The following is a 20,546-nucleotide window of genomic DNA, read 5'->3' as shown; positions in this document are numbered from 1 at the left end:
CAATAATTCATTCTAAAAGTATGTCTGGCATAATAAATATAAGATAAAGAAAGATATACAAGAAAAAAAAGTGAACTGTTGATCACCCATTGATCTCGTATTTGTTTGAATAGGGAAAAATGAGTTTGAAAAGCCAGTTAAAAAAATAAATACAAAATTTGTCTCTGTCTGTTCGCCATCTTTCTTTCAGAGCACAGTACCAAATTGGAAGATGAATATCGAACACAAAACAATCGTTTTCAAAACTATGGCCTTCGGGACAAGATCAAAGTGTAGTATCTGTTTCGGCAGATGCTGCAAGCAAAGACCATATGTGGGGGCGACCTCACATATAAGACCTTGGTCAATGTAGGGGGCAACCCTTCATACCAATTGTCACTATCCAGCTCCCCTACTCCCCGGGGAGTTGGTCCCCATCCTTCACCCCTCACTTTAAAAATCGGCCTTGTGCCTAATTTGCTCGGTGGGGGAGCAAATAAATATCTGTTCTTCAGATTGCTGCACTTTAATTTCTTGTTCTCTGTCAGTGGAGGAGAAATCCTTCACGACTGAGACAATTTCTATTTTTGTTCCTTTTCTCCACGTTAAAAAACGACCCTGGTGTCTAACTCTGTCCCGTGGGGAGGCATTGTAAATAGAAGAAGCAATCGTTTTCAAAACGATTTACTTTTTTTTTTTTAAAGACAGGTTTTTTATTTTTCCTTTATCAGGGCTCTACGGACAAATTTATCTTTAATTGACCTTTGGCAACTAATTATTTTTTTACTAGCCAAATAGAAAAGTTAATAGCCAAACTTACGTTATTTTTGGAATATGACATTTTAATTGTTACAAGTAAGTACACACATCATAAAGATTTTTCTGTATTTATTTATTTATTTATTTATTTATTTTTTCCAATAAGCGTAATTCTAAATATGAACCGAATTTTATGTTGAAACTTGAAGGTATGAACATTCGAATTTCTTCAGGTGTTTTAAAACGGCCTTTATCGTTAAAAAAAAAACTCGTTTTAAAAAATAAACTTTTTTTTTTTTTTTTTTAAATAATGGTTGAAAAGATTTTTCACTCGGTAATGAGCGTTGAAAAATTGTCAGTGAAAGAAATACAATCGCCAAAAGATTAGCGTTTTATTATTTCTAGTCGCTATTTGAAAAAAAAAACAACAACAAAAAAACAAACTTAAAGTCCTGTTTATTTAAAATCAATGGCGAGTAGGAAACAATTTTTGGGTTTGTATTACTGTACACATAGATTCGAAAAAGTTGTCAAAAAACAAATATATAACAAATAAATGTTATCAAAGGCAAGCTAAGTTACTTTTCTACCAAACTGGATATAATTTTTGTGTTTTTATTCAATTTAACATGTTTATTCAGCTCGAAAAGCATACAATGTTTACCGATGTATTGGAAAATTGAATAAAAACACAAAAAATATATCCAGTTTGGCAGAAAAGTAACTTATGTTGCCTTTGATAACATTTATTTGTTATATATTTGTTTTTTGACAACTTTTTCGAATCTATGTGTACAGTAATACAAACCCCAATTTTTTTTATTTATTAGTGTTTAACTCTTTAACTTTAAGACTTCATTTAAAGGTGTTTATATTATTACAGTGAAACGAAAGATCGGCCATGCCTTTGAGTCGATTTTAAATGTCATTTTAATTAATTTAATAATTAAAACTAGCGAGACCTGTGGAAATTCCACAGAGGACTCATTCATACGTAATATATTGATGTTGGCATTCTGTAGATGTTCAGTGTAAATGGAGACATTGATATTATTTTAGCTTTTTTGTTAAAACTGCAAAAGTATTTATCTAAGCTAGCAGGGACGCCCAGCATAGCCCGGTCGTAAAGTACGCTTAAATATGATATTTTAATTCTTACAGATTTCGTATATATTATTACAGAGTTAATGTTCTATTAATTTTTATAATATTAAGTTGCGATTTCAAAAATTAAAAAGTATATCCATATGACTTGGGTGCGTCAGCTTAAATCAGAACTGAAACCAAAACTTATGAAAAAAAAAAAAATCTATAACTTGAGTTCCTTCGGCTATTATCGAAACCAAAACTTATGGGGAATTCTTGGTAAAATTATTTATTACAAGAAATGGAAGTCCATAACAATTAAACGACAGTCACTCGGATGTAAGCGTGAGACACAGAATAAATAACACATAGGCTATCCTATTAATATATAGATACCTACAGACACTAGTGTTTCGTCCTTTTGGGAATCATCAGTGCAGGGAGTTACGATTACAGCAGCCGGTCGGGAGATCTGAACCCTGCCATGAAGTTAACCGTGTGGTTTGTTCTTTGCTAATGCAAGCAACAAACCACACTGCCAACGTTAACAGCAGCAAATGCAGTTGAAATTAACAAAACAGAAAAATCTAGACAGTAAGAGAAAATGTGTCAAAAGCAGGAGACTTTGATGGTATGGTCATTTTGAAAGAGTGGATGAGTGTTCTTAGTTTAGTAAATGTAGAACAGTTGATGAAGCAAGCTCAGTTTATAGGGGAAAGCCATAGAAATGTAGGAGGAAGTGATAAAGGTGAGTTTTCTGATTTTTAACAGAATTTCGCGCGCGCGCACACACACACACACACACACACACATATATATATATATATATATATATATATATATATATATATATATATATATAGCTATAAAGCCCTTTAAAGAAATTAAGATTGGGTCCCCTTTACGGAGTCCAACTTTAACTCCAACGTATCATTCTAACTTCCTGTCATTGAACACTATGACTGTTTACCGTGAATGCTTACGAGTTGGCATTAATAGGTACTTAATTTCCTTTAAATTTTGTGCTAATTGCCGGTGGCCTGGAGGAAAGATGTTAGCATACGAAAACAACGGTGGCTAATGATTAATTATTTCCTACATTGATTATTGTGTAAGCACGAAACACTAGTGTCTGTAGGTATACAAATAATTAATATTTATAAAAAAAAAAAAAATAGTTATATATAAGTAGTTGGGAGGGCGCCCAGCTTTGACCGGGCATAAAATATGCCCAAATATATTGTAATTTGTCCAGATTTCGTATATAATAATAGTCATGATTTCAAAAGTAAAAAAATATATATATTTAGGTGCCATGAGCTAGAATCGAAACCGAAACTGTAGCATTCACAGTTGGTGATGTTACCACTGTACCAACGTAACGCGCATATAATCCGATTAAAATTAAACTAAGATGAATGTACAAAATGTTTAACGATTTTTTTTTTTTTAAATCTTGACTCATTTTTGGCTTTTTAAAAACAATTTTAACCGGCTAACGACCCATAAAAGAACGGTTCGTAAAAAATCCAATCATTTTAGGCCCCTAGCGCCACTCTGCAACTTTTACTTTCGGAGGAGATAGTTTGAAAATATGGAGACAGACAGGCATATAGCCGTTTATGTATTAGATTTGTGCCTGTTATATATGAGGATGAAACCGTGATTATTGCGAGCACAAGGAAGCCCAACAAGTGTAACGTGATTGCCCTTATCTTTTTGCTCTTATCTGCCATGCGTTTCTTTTATGTGAAAGTTTATTTGTAGAATATTGGAATGAAGGTCAAAGCGTGTGAGGTTTAATGTCTTTTACCAAGCCTCGTTAACCATAATCTAATTTATAAGAATTAAAGAAACACAAGAAGGAAATTGGTTAATTTGTGACATATCAACCCTTGACGTCTACGATACTTCCCTCTTCTCCCGTCTAATCTGTTACCAGGAATATGAATTCTGTTTTTTTTTTTTTTTTTTTTTTTTCGATTTTATTTATTTATTTGGTCCTGTATATGACCTTAAACTATATCCGATGGTGAGGCCCCAGCTTGCGGGTTTTGGGGAGTGTGGAGCCACTCTTTAATTGCCATTGCTCCCAGGTCCACTCTGACCCGGAGTGGTAGTACCTGTTAGTGTCCCAACTATAGGTTAAATAGAAACTGACTTGAAAACAACAAATATATTCTATTAAAAAATCTTTCTTCAAAATCTTTGGATTCGGCATTAAATAAACCGAAAAGGGTTGATATGCCGTAAAACAAAAACAACCAACCATTTATTTATTTATTTTTAATCAAAAAGGCGAATTTTCATTCAAATCGTTAGAACTTTATATGGATGCATATTTCCTCTTGGTCATTTTTTTTTTTATTTATTTTTTAAAAAATTTATCTATTTTTTCTTTTATTTATTTATTTATTTTATTTATTTATTTTTATTTATTTATTTTATTTTTCTTTTATAAGGAAATGAGCTGATTTCTGCCAAATCGCTGGAGCCTTATCGCATTTTTTTTATTTGACTGTATTTTATTTCTCATTCCTTTTTATGTTTTTACCTTTTTTTTGTTATGATTTTATTTTATTTTTTTCTCTCTTCCTGCTTTTTCTCTTTCTCCCCCCCCTGTCCTTCTTTGTCTTCCTTTTCCCTCTTATGAAAGTTCTCTCTGAAAACTGGAAATTTTAATTTTGCTATAAATCCTAAAACGTCGATCGATTCATGAACTGTGTATGAGAGGAAGTTGACTTTTGTCTGATGAAAGAATGGTTTATCTCTTTTTCTTTCCTCATCTTGCACACTAGGTATATCTGTCTCTTAAATTTAAGTAGGGTAGATTAGGAAAAAAAAAAAAGATTCTGTACCCCCCCCCTCTCCATAAACGCACAGGATAAGGGGAAGTCATCTCGATTTTAGATATTTTTGCCATTGAGTACTAACATAATTTAAAAAAATCTGTTGTAATAATATCCACTAGCAGGACCTGTGGAAACTCCAATGGAATGAGAAATATATTTAAATGTTTTTGTAAAGCTGATGTTTTCCTGGATAGTGAAAAAAAAAAATTAGGGTTCGGACAGAAAAACCAATAGCATGCAGCAAATATGAGTTTTCGTATTTGTATTCATCGTCTACTGTTGTCATCTTGAGTGAATTTCACGTTTCAGTCAATCTAACCTCTGACCTTTATTGTTCCTATTTACAATGCCTCCCCACGGGACAGAGTTAGACACCAGGGTCTTTTTTTAATGTGGAGAAAAGGAACAAAAAATAAAAGTTGTCTCAGTCGTGAAGGATTTCTTCTCCACTGACAGAGAACAAGAAATGGAAGTGCAACATCTGAAGAACAGATACTACACTTTGATCTTGTCCCGAAGGCCAGGTATTTATTTGCTCCCCCACCGAGCAAATTAGGCACAAGGGCGATTTTTAATGTGAGGAGTGAAGGGGAAAATGGGGACCAGCTCCCCAGGGAGTAGGGGAGCTGGATAGTGACAATTGGTATAAAGGGTTGCCCCTATATTGACCAAGGTCTTATGTGTGGGGTCGCCCCCACATATGGTCTTTGCTTGCAGTATCTGCCGGAACAGATACTACACTTTGATCTTGTCCTGAAGGCCAAGATTGTTATTGATATAAATTATTTTTGAACCACCAGTAATCTATAAATCATAAAATAGAATCGGATAAAAATGGCACGGATAGATAAGTAAAAATGGCACAAGTAGAAAAATCTAGATGAAACTTTCACAATGAGTTTATAAAATCAATATTTTCGATCGATTACGAGGAAAAGATTAAAGGAAAGAATAATTGGAAAGATCTATTTGTATAATGTACACCTCCCCTCTCCCAGTGTATTTTCACTTTTGTAAAAAAATATATGTACACACTAGTAGTTCAGCCTTGTTTTGCTCGGACCCTATGTACTGTTCATAACTTAGTGTGCGTATATATATATATATATATGTGTGTATATATATATATATATATATATATATGTTTGACTAATATCCAGGTAACCTACATCTATAATTTCAAGTGTTTAGACCCAAAATTGGTGAAGAAGTTTGTTAGAATCTGCAAAGGTCAACACTTTCAAATTTGACCTCTTGGCAGCCAAATTTTCGTCCAAAAATTGATTAAAAAGCTTTCTGCGTGTCTTAATGTCAAATCTCAAATGTTTTAGACCCAAAATTGGCTGAATAGTTTGCTAGAGAACGCAAAGGTAAAATATTTTGAACTTTGACCCCTTTACAGCCAAATTTTCGCCCCAAAACGATTAAAAAGCTTGACCTATGTCTGAATATACTTTATGTAAAATGTCAAATGTTTAGACCAAAAATTGGCCACGTAGAGGTCAATTTTTTAAACTTGAACCTCAATTTTGACCCTTAACATTTATTGTATTGGGTTCAAATCAAATTAAAAAGTTTGATCCATGTCTAAGTAACCTACATCTAAAATTTCAAGCATTTAGACCCAAAGTTGGCAGACGGCCCTGTCGGTGGGGCATTAGAATACGCTGACTGCCTCCCTGCAGAGGGTAAAAGTCCCTCAATGGGGGTCCTGGATATGACCTTAAACTATATCCAGTGGTGAGGCCCCAGCTTGTGGGCTTTGGGGAGTGTGGAGCCACTCTTTAATTACCTTTGCTCCCAGGTCCACTCTGACCCGGAGTGGTAGTACCTGTTAGGGTCCCAACTATGGGTTAAATAGAAACTGACGTGAAAACAACAAATATATTCTATTAAAAAAAAATTTCTTCCGAATCTTTGGATTCGGCATTAAATAACCTGAAAAGGGTTGATATGCCGTAAAACAAAAGCAACCAACCAACCAAAGTTGGCAGAGTAGTTTGGTAGAGTTTCAAAGGTCTAATCATTTAACTTTGACCCCTTGACAGCCAAATTTATGTTCGAAAATCGATTAAAAGATTTTCCCAAATCTCAATACTCCTTATTTCAAATCTCGAGTCTGTAGACTTAAAATTAAGAGTAGTTTGGTAGGGAAATGTATAGACACAATTTCACTTTTAAAGATATATAGATTACATGGATTTTTGCGATTATCCAAAAATTAAAAACAATAACACACATCACATCCGCCCCCCCCCGCTCGCGCCCCCAATGTACACAGTAAAATCTTCGGAAAATGTTAAATGGTATTCTAATTGGTAAATGTCGGTGCGTTACTGACGGAAAAACGTTTAACTAAACTGCAAAAGCACCTATTAAGCCACATAAGTTCTATAATTGAATCCCCCTCCCGCAAAAAAAGAATGAAAAACAAAGATGTTTGGTGCTTATGTTTTTGTAAACCACATTAAAAACTACGCGAGACAAAAAAAAAAAAAAATAAGTCCCCCAATTTGTTGTACTTTTCTTTAACTGTAAGTCATTAAAAAAAAAAATGTCAGTCCGTAATTTTTGGATTGGTACGCCATGTGAGAAGGCAGTTTGCTAGGTGAAGCAAGCCGTCGTTCATGCTGCAGCGCACGCGCAAGCTGCAAAATGGTGGAAAGTTATTCGTGGGTTCGAGGGTTAATACCATGCAAACGGTAAATTTGCCCCAAGTTTGACTATTCGTTGTCAGCGACCTCAATTACCTATAAAAAAAAAACAAATTAGAGTGGTCGGTGTTCTGTAGTAGCGTATCTGGATATTTACCCCCCCCTTTTTTTTTTTTTAATCTGAAATCTGTTGTGCAGTGTAATTGTATCGGAATAGGAAAAAAAATTTGCATTCTTCCATCACTAGTTTTCACATTAAAAACAAACAAAAGTAACCTGCTTGGTTCAAATGCCAAATCTAGTCGTTATTTTTAGTTTAATGTCAGTGGATGCTTATTTGATTGTCTCCCCATCAGGGCAGAGTTAGACACAATATTGGTTTTTAATATGGGATTGAATCCAACCCCCACAAAAGTTCAATTACTCTGAATTGAGACAAAAATGTTGCTTTATTCTAGAAGGATTTCTTCACTGATCGAAAAGTCCAGAAAGGTAAAAGAACAGATACTACACTTGCTCTTTTTTATTTATTTAATTTTTTTTTTAAGTAAAAGTTGGAGGTTACATCTACTGAGCCGTGAAGAAAAACATCTAAGATGCAAAGAGTAATTTGAATGGTCCAACTAATGCAAATTATCAACCCTCACAAGTTGCCAAATTAACATTTTTCAAAGAATCCTGCGTACTTAAAATTCTGGTATTGACTTAATTTTATCATTGGTTGGTTTTCAATGCGGGTTGCCATCCTGAAAAATTAAACTAACCCAGTTTACCACCTGCGAGTAAGTCTTCAACCAGAAGAACCTTTCTTAGTTTTCTTATCTCTTTGACAAGGTCAATCGCAGACTTATCAGTACTTCCCCGGTTTTGTGCGGCTCGAGATTTTAGATAAATATCAATTAGATGAAAATATGCGTGGCTTCTTTTTTTTCCACTGATTTTCTTGTTGGCCAATCGGAAAACAATTCTGAGGAATTTCCGTCTGATAGGAAGTGATGTAAATCTTGTCGTTTGTGAGAATCAAATCTTGTTACGACAGATTAGACCGATTAGTCTGGATGTCATTTATTACTGCCTGAATTCATTTTCCAAGCAGAGTTAGGAGTTTGTAACTGAAATCAATAACTATTGTGTAAGATATATATATATATATATATATATATATATATATATATATAGATAGATAGATATAGCTAGATAGATAGATAGATATAGCTAGATAGATAGATAGATAGATAGATATAGCTAGATAGATAGATAGATAGATATAGCTAGATAGATAGATAGATAGAGCTATATAGATAGATAGATATAGCTATATAGATAGATAGATATAGCTATATAGATAGATAGATAGATATAGCTATATAGATAGATAGATAGATAGATATAGCTAGATAGATAGATAGATAGATAGATATAGCTAGATAGATAGATAGATAGATAGATATAGCTATATAGATAGATAGATAGATAGATATAGCTATATAGATAGATAGATAGATAGATATAGCTATATAGATAGATAGATAGATAGATATAGCTATATAGATAGATAGATAGATAGATATAGCTATATAGATAGATAGATAGATATAGCTATATATATATATATAGATAGATAGATAGATATACAGGGTGGTCACAAAGTCTGGCTACATAATCTACATTTGACCAACCAACTCTGGTGTTCTGACTTCCTTACTCCTCCCATATCTCCCACCATCCCTCAAATTTAATCTTTTGCCTTGATTTAAAAAGAAAAAAAAAACAAAACTCAGGAGTGAGTTGATTCCATGTTTTGTAATATATATATATATATATATATATATATATATATATATATATATATATATATATATATCTTTGCTGGCTGTTATTAGTGGAAAAAATTTATCGCTTAATGATGAATTCGTTTGTTTGTTTTTTTTTTTGTTTTGTTTTTTTTTGTTTTTTTTTTTTTGTTTTTTTTTTACAATACTGATTGCCAAGAGGGTTCAATACCTTTTTACTGAAAAAAATCTTGCTTTTCGCCAAGTGGCAACCATAGTGTCCCCTACAAGAGATAAACGTGTGCATAAACTTTAAGACTGACTGGGCCTGATCAATAAAATTGCGATCAATATTTGGTGAACTGTAAAACGAGACTATCCAATTCGATAAGAATGAGGGAATAAAAAAATAAATAAATAAAAAATTCCGAGAGATGATGGCTGCGGACAAGAAACTTCTATAAAAAAAAAAAAGAAAAAAAAAAAAGATAGACGGAAAATAAAAACAAATAAAATAACAACGAAGCTCAGACAGTAAATATTGAACCAACCAAAGCGATCACAATCTTTATGGATAACTGGTGTTTCTGGGAATGAGAGTTGGGTGGTGGGGATTGAGAAGAATGTAAGCCAATGAAAATGCATTATATATTTATTTTTTCTCTTCCATTGCTTTTTCTAATATCAATCAATGATAATACGTATGTATATTCGTTTGTGAAATACGTGTTAGTTCTGCACGTAGTCTGTTTAGGTTCATTGGGAGTTTCGGGTCTTTCAACAATCAAACCCATTCATCGAGATGACCTGCGATCAATTAGTAAAACTACAAACACTTATGTCAACGTCGTTGTAATTAAAAGGAGGAAATATGCAAGTACGTCCAAGGATGGAATACTGTTGCCATATCTGGGCAGGAGCTGCTAAAAACAGCCTATCCTGCCTTGACAGAGTACAAAATAGACTTCGTGGCTTAGTGGGGGATGCCCTTTTCTCTACCCTGCAACCTCTTTCCCACAGAAGAGACGTTGCGAGCCTATCCTTGTTTTATCGTTATTTCCATGGCAGGTGCTCGTTTGAACTCCAATCTCTGGTCCCCCCTCGCCAATCTTTCACGAAAAACACCCGTCTAGCTGAATCCACTGTGAAAAATTTCCCCCACTCTTTATCTGTGCCTAAATCAAAACGTGGATTCCATGAACAAAGCTTCTTTCTTAGAACTGCACGCCTGTGGAACTCTGTTCCGTCTGCCTGCTTCCCACCGGACTACAACTTGGATGTGTTCAAGTCCAACGTTAAGAAATTCCTAATGAACCGCCCCCTTAAGTAAACACTTCATCAAATCTCCACACTAACGTAATGTACTTGCAATAACCCTTATCCCTGAGTGGCTTCCGGGCCTTGGTCAGTGGTGATCACTGTAAAAAAAAAAAAAAAAAAAAATAGGTGCTTATTTAGAATTGCACTAAAGAATAAAAAAATAAAGAAAAACATTTCTGGTGTGGCTACTTGACACAGTATGAAGATGTTATTCATCAAAATCATTAAAATTAATCAAGTTTTTTTAAGAAAATAAAATTAAGATTTTTAGCGATTAAGTATTTTTAGCATGTATTAATGAGCCCTTGATTGTGGAAAGGTTAAGGGGAGGCAATCAGTGATGAATTTTGAATTCAACAAAATATGGTGACTGATTTCTCATTAAGCCATGAAATTTGATTTTATTAAATTAATAAAAAAAAAATACTTCATGTGTGATTTTTGGAATATGCCATCTTTGCCCCGTACATAAAGATTTTCCTTCCTTTTCTTTACTGAGAATTTTTATTAGAAGTGTAAATCTAAATAAGCAATGCATATTATTATACCTACCATTTTATATATATATATATATATATATATATATATATATATATATATATACTTTACTTTGAGATTACTTGTAAATATTATCTCTTTAATATTTATAATATTTTAAGTTTACCATTTTGATTACCTTGGTAAACTTATAAATATATATATATATATATATATATATATATATATATATATATATATATATATATATATATATATATATGGCCTAATCGTGTTGATACACCGGTCCTCGTCAGATCATTGAAGTTAAGCAACGTTGAGCCTGGTTAGTACCAGATGGGTGACCATTTGGGAAGTCTAGGCGCTGTATGTGCTCTCCGCTTATCTTGGCATGTTTCCAGTCGTCCTGTACGTGCACTTCATTTGCCACTGGTATTTAACAATGTCGACTCAGGAGAGGTGTGGTTGGAGATTGCGCACCTCCTACGACAAAAATTTCACGCGCAGGCACCCATACGTGGGTATCTATAGTCTGTCAAAGACTGAAGGAACCTGTGTGTGTTTATTGTCCGATCATAAAATAGATAAATATTAAATTTAAATTAATGCAGAATTCTTATCCTGTATATATTTTGATTGCAGAAATTCCCCTCTGGACCAAAATACCGTAGGTTTGCAACAAGATTCACATACAAATTTATTGTATCTAGACGATTAGCCACTACACCCTGCAACTTTACAACTTCCTTATAGACAGATTTAGACCTTATAATAAAACCCTACAATTCATCCTAGGAGAGAAATCATCACTATCGCCAATATCATCAGAGGAAGTAGTTTCTAGTTTTCTTATTCCAGATTTTAAACCTTCAACAAAAACGAATGCACACGTATTATACAACATGGCGTCTGCAAGACGAGCGTTACACAAAATTGTTACACCATATACACGCATAACACCGACATTCAAGATCAAAGTGTAGTATCTGTTCTTCAGACGCTGCACTTCAATTTCTTGTTCTGTCAGTGGAGGAGAAATCCTTCACGACTGAGACAATTTACACGCATGACACCAGCATTGTGTGTAGATTGTTTACTTGGTTGCAGCTCATGTTTTTACCTTTTTTTTTTTTTTTTATAGGTGAGGCGATTGAGTTTCGCTACCGGCTATAACAAACCACAAACAAATATATTGTTCTCTCTCTCAACAATGATTACGTGTGTTTCCTTATATACTTTAAAAGTAAGACATTGACCCCACTACCAAGGAAGAACATAAAAAAAAAAAATTTGCATGTTATTCACTTTAGAGGCGGGGATTTCCATACCGTCCGCCCAGGGTTCTTTCTGTGAGGAAGGGGGGGGGGGTAAATAATGCATAGTTAAGTTTACAGGAACCTGTTTTTGGGGAGGGGGTGGCCTATGTTTCTTTTGTTGATTTTCACTTTTCGGCTTCTATAAATTTTTCCACTTTTTGGCTTCCACAATTTTTTTTTTTTTTTTTTTTTGTCAAGGCAGAATGGGGGAGGGGGGAATTTTTACGTTAGTTTAAACTCCTCAATTTTCTTGAATGACGAGTTTTATAAGTTATCCAGTATACTCATTAAGACAAGGTCATTTATATTTGGGGAGGTTGGGGGGTCTATTCCGAATACTGTTCTTAACATGGGGAGATTAGGGGGTGGCCACCAACAACAATCGTACTTTACTTTTTCCGTGTGTGTGGGGGTATATTTCCATCAGCAACGCCAGTTGACGGGTCCTGCTAGTTTATTATAAACAGAAATACCATAGGTATTAAACGTAGCGTTAAATTTCTTTAAAAAAAAAACGAAAAGAAACTTAGACATGTGCATGCGAGTATTATGTTTTTTCTAAACAGTTCACTTCTTGTGAGTAAAAAAAAAAAATTATTTGAGCTGAGATCGAAACCACAACTTAGACAGTGAGTCGAGCACGATAACCATTAGACCAACTTGCCATGATCTTTAAAAAGTGTTTTCAAACCTATTTATTCTTAACAGAAAGATAGTGTCATGTTTCATGACTGCGCATGCACAGTCGTGAAAACAGTTGACAGATAAAAATTCGATGTACCAATTTTTCAATTTTGACTCCTTAGCAACCTTTTATTCCGGATGACAACTAATTAAGGTTTTCCACGTGTCTGAATACCCTATATACCAAATTTCAAGTCTGTAGATCAAAAATTTGTTGAGTATATAGGTTGAGAAGTGTCCTCACACACATTCTCACTTATATATATATATTCCAAATCTTAAGTAAATATGCAAATTGAATTCTATTATAGTTTCTAGCATGAATTTAGGTTGCATTATCTCTCCTATGTTTAAGAATTCCATTCGTGTTGATCAGTTCTGTCTGTATTTCACAAGGGTTATTTCGAAGAACTTTAAACGATAATTCCTGTAATATGAAACGGTTTTTGTTCAGTATTCATCAGAATTTTAATGATGAAAATCAATTACCTTTCAGCTTAATTTTAATTTAAAATTTTTATTTTTATTTTTTTGAAGCAATTAAGTGTAGGTTATGGAAGTAAAAGCTATAAAATGTTTGAGTCTTACATTAACCATTTATTTTTTTTTAATTTGAGTCCATCTTAAAAAAAGTTATTTATCTTCTGTCTATTATATAAAAGCCAAAATGGGTGTGCGCATTCGTGTATGTTTGCAAAAGGCTTTTTTCGTCAACCTTCTCGACAAGGTTACTTCCTATATGGTAATATCTCCAATTTGCGAATGGATGTCATCTATCTTTTGTTTGATCGAGTTTTTAAATCCCTGATTTTCAATGTTTGTTGGTCTTTTTCGTATAAATAAAGTGAAACTGATTGAAGCAAAGGCATCTGCCTGGCCTTTCAGGCTGGAACGTCTTGACAGCAATTAGTTTTGATCAATGTGGGCGGGAAACCCTTTATATCAGACAATTGCTATTCATTTGGACACTGCTGTAAAGTTTGTCTTATCCGCATTAATGTGGAGACCAATGTGATTTGCAGACTTTTCTAGCTTACGTAACAGTGTTTGCGAGCAACACTGCTGATACGCATTGAAAACTACTTAAAAAAAAAAAAAAAAAATCCAATATCTTTGTAATTATAAAACTCTTGACCGTCAGTGATCGGGCAATTTTAAAAAGGGATGACAGGTGAATATGATTGTATGTGTGTATGTATGTGTGTGTGTGTATATATATATATATATATATATAAAAAGGGGCGAATGAACTCTTTTTCTGGGTCAACGGTCAACTAGCACCGTGTATATTTGTGTGTGTGTATATGTGTATTGGGGTAGAGAGGGCTCCTGTAAGCCGTGGTGAAGGCAACCTTTCTAGGAGAAGCAAATCTCTGATTTAAAAAAAAACATAAAGCGGAAGACCAGTACCCGCATTAAACTGGTCTGCAGTTTAATTTGTTGCTGGCTATCTTGCTCTTGCTTGTTGCTGGATCTCAACATTTTGAACTGAGAGAGAGACTTAGCTGTCGTACAAAGCTAAGACTCTGTAACATCATATTTGTATAGATACTCACTCAGACATTTGGGCTCATGGATTTTAAATGTCTTAGGGAGTGGCACTCGTCTGACAAGACGTTGCAATCCTCATCATATATATATATATATATATATATATATATATCGTGACTCTGAGTTTAAGGAATTAGAGTGGAGAGTTGTATGTTTTGGTTTCGATTCTAGCTGATGGCACTTAAGATATATATATATTTAATTTTGATCCCACTACAATATATTAGGTACAATATGATAATCAATAGAGAATTGTCTATAATAATAAATATGTAATCTGCATGAATTATATTTAAGCGTATCTTACAATCGGCCAATGCCTGACGGGCTGCTCGTGTACTGTCAATGCCTCCATTCAGTCTCAAGACAAAGGATACCCTCTGTAAGAGCAGCTGTGTGTGTAATTGTGAAGCAAGGGTTGCGCAATCTCCAACCACACCTCTCCTGAATCGACGCTGTTTGGGTCCAGTGAAAAGGAAAGTCCAGGACGACTGGAAACAATGCCGAGATAAGCAGAGAGCACATACATCACCTGGAATTCCCAAATGGTCACCCATCTAGTACTGGCCAGGTTCAACGTTGCTTACCTTCGGTGATCCAACGTGATTATGCCGTATGCGTGTACTTATATATATATGAGCAAATAGTTAATAAAACAGGTTAAAAAACACTTTGAAAAAGAGTTAAAAACATATTTAATTTTAAAATGGAAGCACAAAATAAGTGGATAGTCCTTAATCCGTGGAGTTTTGAAGAAATACTTTCTTCTCATCAGAGGGTAGGATTTAGCAAAATGCAGGAGCAGATTTTGCTTGCAAAAGTATTTAATGAAACTACAAGTAAGTCATAGATCTTACTTGGTAACAAATAGTGAAGTAGAGGGAATATGGTGAAGAAAAGGGTGATTTAACGTGAATGGATAGTCTGGTAAAGGGTAAAATATCCAATAACAGTAAAATCCAGAATCTAAAAAAGTTGGTTAAATTTCCATTTCCACAAGTAAATTCCAAGGGAATCGTGTAATTGGAAAATGGTTCAAAGTAATCCAAAAGGCAGAAATCCGTGGAATAATTCACAAATGGGTACAAGGAAAAGGGAATGAGTTTAAATAATATTATTAAAAGAAAGAGAAGATGTGTGTAGAAAAAAAGAAATGGGAGAAATTTAAAACACGACTGTCAAGGCTGAGCTAATTTCTTTAATTTAAGAAAAAAAACATTATATATATATATATATATATATATTACACACACGTAATCGTTTTTATTATAGAATAGATTATATTTGACTGGTATGAATAAAAATTTCGACATTTATAATTTTCAACACATAGATTTATTTTCTCTTCTGTCAGTATTGTGTGTGAAAATTCTTGGTTATTTTTTTCTAATTTATTTCACCCCAAACAAGGCACGGTGTCATTTTGACATAAGGAGCTACTAGTTGGGACCAAATTTGCAGGGATATTATGCAGGGAGTTGAGCAGCAAGGTGTCTGTTCACATTACACTTGAACTTCTGCATGTCAGTACAGTCGGAAGAAGGGATGGAATTCCAAAGTCTAGTATAGTAGTTCGAGAGCAGAAACGATTAGAGTAGAAAGCTTTCCGGCATCTAGGGATCTCTACAGTGTAGGGGTGGGATTTTGAGTTCGTCAGAATACATTCCATTAAGATATTTGTAAAACAGGCAGAGATGCCACATTTCGGTGATGGGACAGAGGTTGGAATTTGGTTGCTAGTGTGGAATATATTAGGTTTATGACTCTTTGAAGAACTCTTAGAATTTATCCAGTTTTTGGGGAATTTTTTTTTTTTTTTTTGTACGTTTTGGTATTAGTTGTCTGCTTTGTGGAGTCGATTTTGTCTTCAACTTGGTGATTGGAACATCCATTGCAATTGCAATTATTGGGTAGTATGGTCAAAGAAGACTCGATGAGAGACAAAGGTTGAAAGTAAATTAGTTTTAATGGAGCACAAAACTTTTTCTTCTTACGACTAATTGAGTGTTTGAAGTAAATGGTCTGATTTACTGCAGGTCAAGTCTTTCAATTAATGTGTGAAAAGCTGTGTGTATACACACACAGTTGCGTCTATCCACACTGATGAGCTGTGATACAGCGAAACAGTACTGTATGTGGATGACTATAATGCTCCCTATGTTAGGTTGAGCATATTGGGAAGTGATACAAACTGCAATTAGCGTATTAAGCGATGCTCCTTGTGTAAATACATCGAGCTTCAGCATTTGGACAATGTCAAAACATCGTTAATTCACTACCCGCACAGCAGCAGCCAAATAGCGTAATGGTAAGAAGCCCCGGCTGTCATTCGGGCAGTTGGGTTTTGATACTGGCTTGAAGTAGTTGCCTGTCTAGCCGCACTAATTTGCTGTGATACAGCGAAACAGTACTGTATGTGGATGACACACACACACACACACACACACACACACACACATATATATATATATATTCAAGCATGTCTGATTGAACACTACAGTTATTCATTTTCCGATTTTTCTAGATATCTTTTCCATTTGCCGAGCAGTCTTTTTTCATGCATAAAACATTCTGGTACTAGCAGATCAGCTCGTTTGAAGATATTGGCTTCCTGACTTAAATTCACTAAACATTGAGGTTGTCTTTTTTTCCTTTGCCGTTGAAAAACTCAATCATATTCTGTAAAGTCAAAAATAATTTTACTCCCAAAGAACCAAATCAAACGTAAATTAATATTTTAAAATATAAAGAAACTCTTTCCTAAATTACTGTTTTCATCATTAAGTAATCCCCAAAAGAGTTGATATACCATAAAACAACTGTAGCATAGCTGTTATTCTTGAACCGTGTTCGTTTCAGTTCAAACCACTTTTGGAACCCCCCCCCCCATGCCGTCTGGTCCCATTGAAAAACAAACAAAAATTAATCCTGCTCGGCTTTTTTTTTCTGTTTTAGCAAAAGGCATTTATTACCTTTTCAATGTCTTTTTTTTCTTTTTTTTTTTTTTTACTGGTCATTTTGTCTCCCATGAGATTGACACCAGTGTAAGTCTCTCGCCACCATCACAGGGCCACACATCCATCTTGCCCAGACAACTTTTCTTGTCTCCCTGCATACGCGTTTCTCCTTCTCCCTCCTCACACTGGTTATAGTCAGCTATTTGTCGCCTTCGACTTTACACGTCCATTTTCCTCCGAACGCACTTTGCTTCTCCCTCAGACCATGTGAACTCCTTTTTATTTTGCTTGTCATGCAAACTCGCGCACACTTCCTAATTTGAATAGGTGCCTTTTTTTATTTAAAAAAAAAAAAAAATTATTTTATTATTTATTTTATTTTATTTTTTATTTTATTTTATTTTATTTTTTATTTTATTTTATTTTATTTTTTATTTTATTTTATTTTATTTTTTATTTTATTTTTTATTTTATATTTTATATTGTATTTTATATTGTATTTTATATTTTATATTTTATTTTATATTTCATTTTAGATTTCATTTTAGATTTTATTTTACATTTTATTTTACATTTTATTTTACATTTTATTTTACATTTTATTTTACATTTTATTTTACATTTTATTTTACATTTTATTTTACATTTTATTTTACATTTTATTTTAAAATTTTATTTTAAAATTTTATTTTAAAATTTTATTTTAAAATTTTATTTTACAATTTTATTTTACAATTTTATTTTACAATTTTATCTTACAATTTTATCTTACAATTTTATCTTACAATTTTATCTTACAATTTTATCTTACAATTTTATCTTACAATTTTATCTTACAATTTTATCTTACAATTTTATCTTACAATTTATATCTTACAATTTATATCTTACAATTTCTTTGTTTTATTTTCAATTTTTTACTTTATTTTATTTTTGTTTTTTTTCGGCTAACATGTGAAGATATGAGCAACAGTAGCCGAAAAAAAATATATATTAATAAAAATAAATAAGTTAAATAAAAAAAGAAATTAAGTACTCTTGCTGATATTTGTCCTGAATATGACCTTAAAAAATATCCGATGGTGAGGCCTCAGCTTGCAGGATTTGGGGAGTGTTGAGCCACCCTTTAATTGCCATTGCTCCTATGTCTACTCTGATCCGGAGTGGTAGTACCTGTTAGGGTCCCAACTATGGGTTAAATACAAACCGACTTAAAAAAAAAAAAAACAAAGCAAATATATTGTATTAAAAAATTGTTCTCCAAAATCACTGGATTCAGCATTAAATAACCTGAAAAGGGTTGATATGCCATGAAACAAAAACAACCAACCAACCTGCTGATATTTTCCTATGAGCTCAATAACACTGTTACACAACCAGACCAAACCTTAATATGACGAAGCTTTTTGAGAAATCAACAATGCAAATTTTTATGCATTTGGAATGTTTTAGACTTGATATGAAATATGTGAAACCATGCCGCCATAAGCAGAGAAAGACTAGTGTTATTTTGCTGGTCTATACTAGTTAAATACCTAAGGCTTTTAGCCAAGTCTACCTTAACTATTTAATCAGTTTATGGGGTGGGGGTAACTGGATTCGTACCTTTTTCAATCTTGTTAGTGAAAATGATGCTGGAGCCCTGACAGGATTTGAACCCGGAACATTATGCCCACAGTTCATAGCTATACTCACTAGACAACTTCCATAGCACTGACAACAAACACTGTAAGTCTTGACATTGTATTGGTTTTACTGGAAATTCGATATTTCGATTTTCGAATTTTGCTCTAATAACAAAGAAACACAAAGATAGAAAAACAGAAAAAGAAATTAAAGACGACGCCGATACAGTTTTGGATTAAATTGATTTTTATCTTAAATTCGATTTCTTATCATAAAATAAAATTCTTTAACAAGTCTTGAAAATATTGTTGTAATTCAATGATTAATATATATATATATATATATTAATATTAATATATATATATATATTAATATATATATATATTAATTTTTATATATTTATATATATTTATTTATATATATATATATATATATATATATATATATTTATTTATATATATATTTATTTATATATATATTTATTTATATATATATATATTTATTTATATATATATTTATTTATATATATATTTATTTATATATATATATATTTATTTATATATATATATATTTATTTATATATATATATATTTATTTATATATATATATATTTATTTATATATATATATTTATTTATATATATTTATTTATTTATATATATTTATTTATATATATATATTTATTTATATATATATTTATTTATATATATATATTTATTTATATATATATATATTTATTTATATATATATATATTTATTTATATATATATATATTTATTTATATATATATATATTTATTTATATATATATATATTTATTTATATATATATATATTTATTTATATATATATATATTTATTTATATATATATATATTTATTTATATATATATTTATTTATATATATATTTATTTATATATATATATATTTATTTATATATATATATATATTTATTTATATATATATATATTTATTTATATATATATTTATTTATATATATATTTATTTATATATATATATATTTATTTATATATATATATATATTTATTTATATATATATATATATTTATTTATATATATATATATATTTATTTATATATATATATATTTATTTATATATATATATATTTATTTATATATATATATATTTATTTATATATATATATATTTATTTATATATATATATATATATTTATTTATATATATATATATATATTTATATATATATATATATATATATATATATTTATATATATATATTTATATATATATTTATATATATATATATATATATATTTATATATATATATATATATATATATATATATATATATATATATATATATTTATATATATATATATATATATATATTTATATATATATATATATATATATTTATATATATATATATATATATATATATTTATATATATATTTATATATATATATATATATATATATATATATATATTTATATATATATATATATATATA

At 31.5% G+C, this 20,546-nt stretch overlaps 1 protein-coding gene and 1 pseudogene across 4 annotated transcripts in view; both read left to right on the top strand.

The window, feature by feature from the left end:
- The window catches only part of LOC145268699 (uncharacterized), a 444,413-nt gene that overhangs the window by 82,321 nt on the left and 341,546 nt on the right, over positions 1-20,546 (top strand). The window lies entirely within an intron of this gene.
- On the top strand, positions 11,177-11,293 carry LOC145269002 (5S ribosomal RNA; annotated as a pseudogene).

The sequence above is a fragment of the Euprymna scolopes genome, chromosome 44, assembly GCF_053919585.1.
Source record: "Euprymna scolopes isolate OS-2025 chromosome 44, ASM5391958v1, whole genome shotgun sequence".
NCBI lineage: Eukaryota > Metazoa > Mollusca > Cephalopoda > Sepiida > Sepiolidae > Euprymna > Euprymna scolopes.
This window is presented reverse-complemented; position numbering and strand designations above follow the sequence as displayed.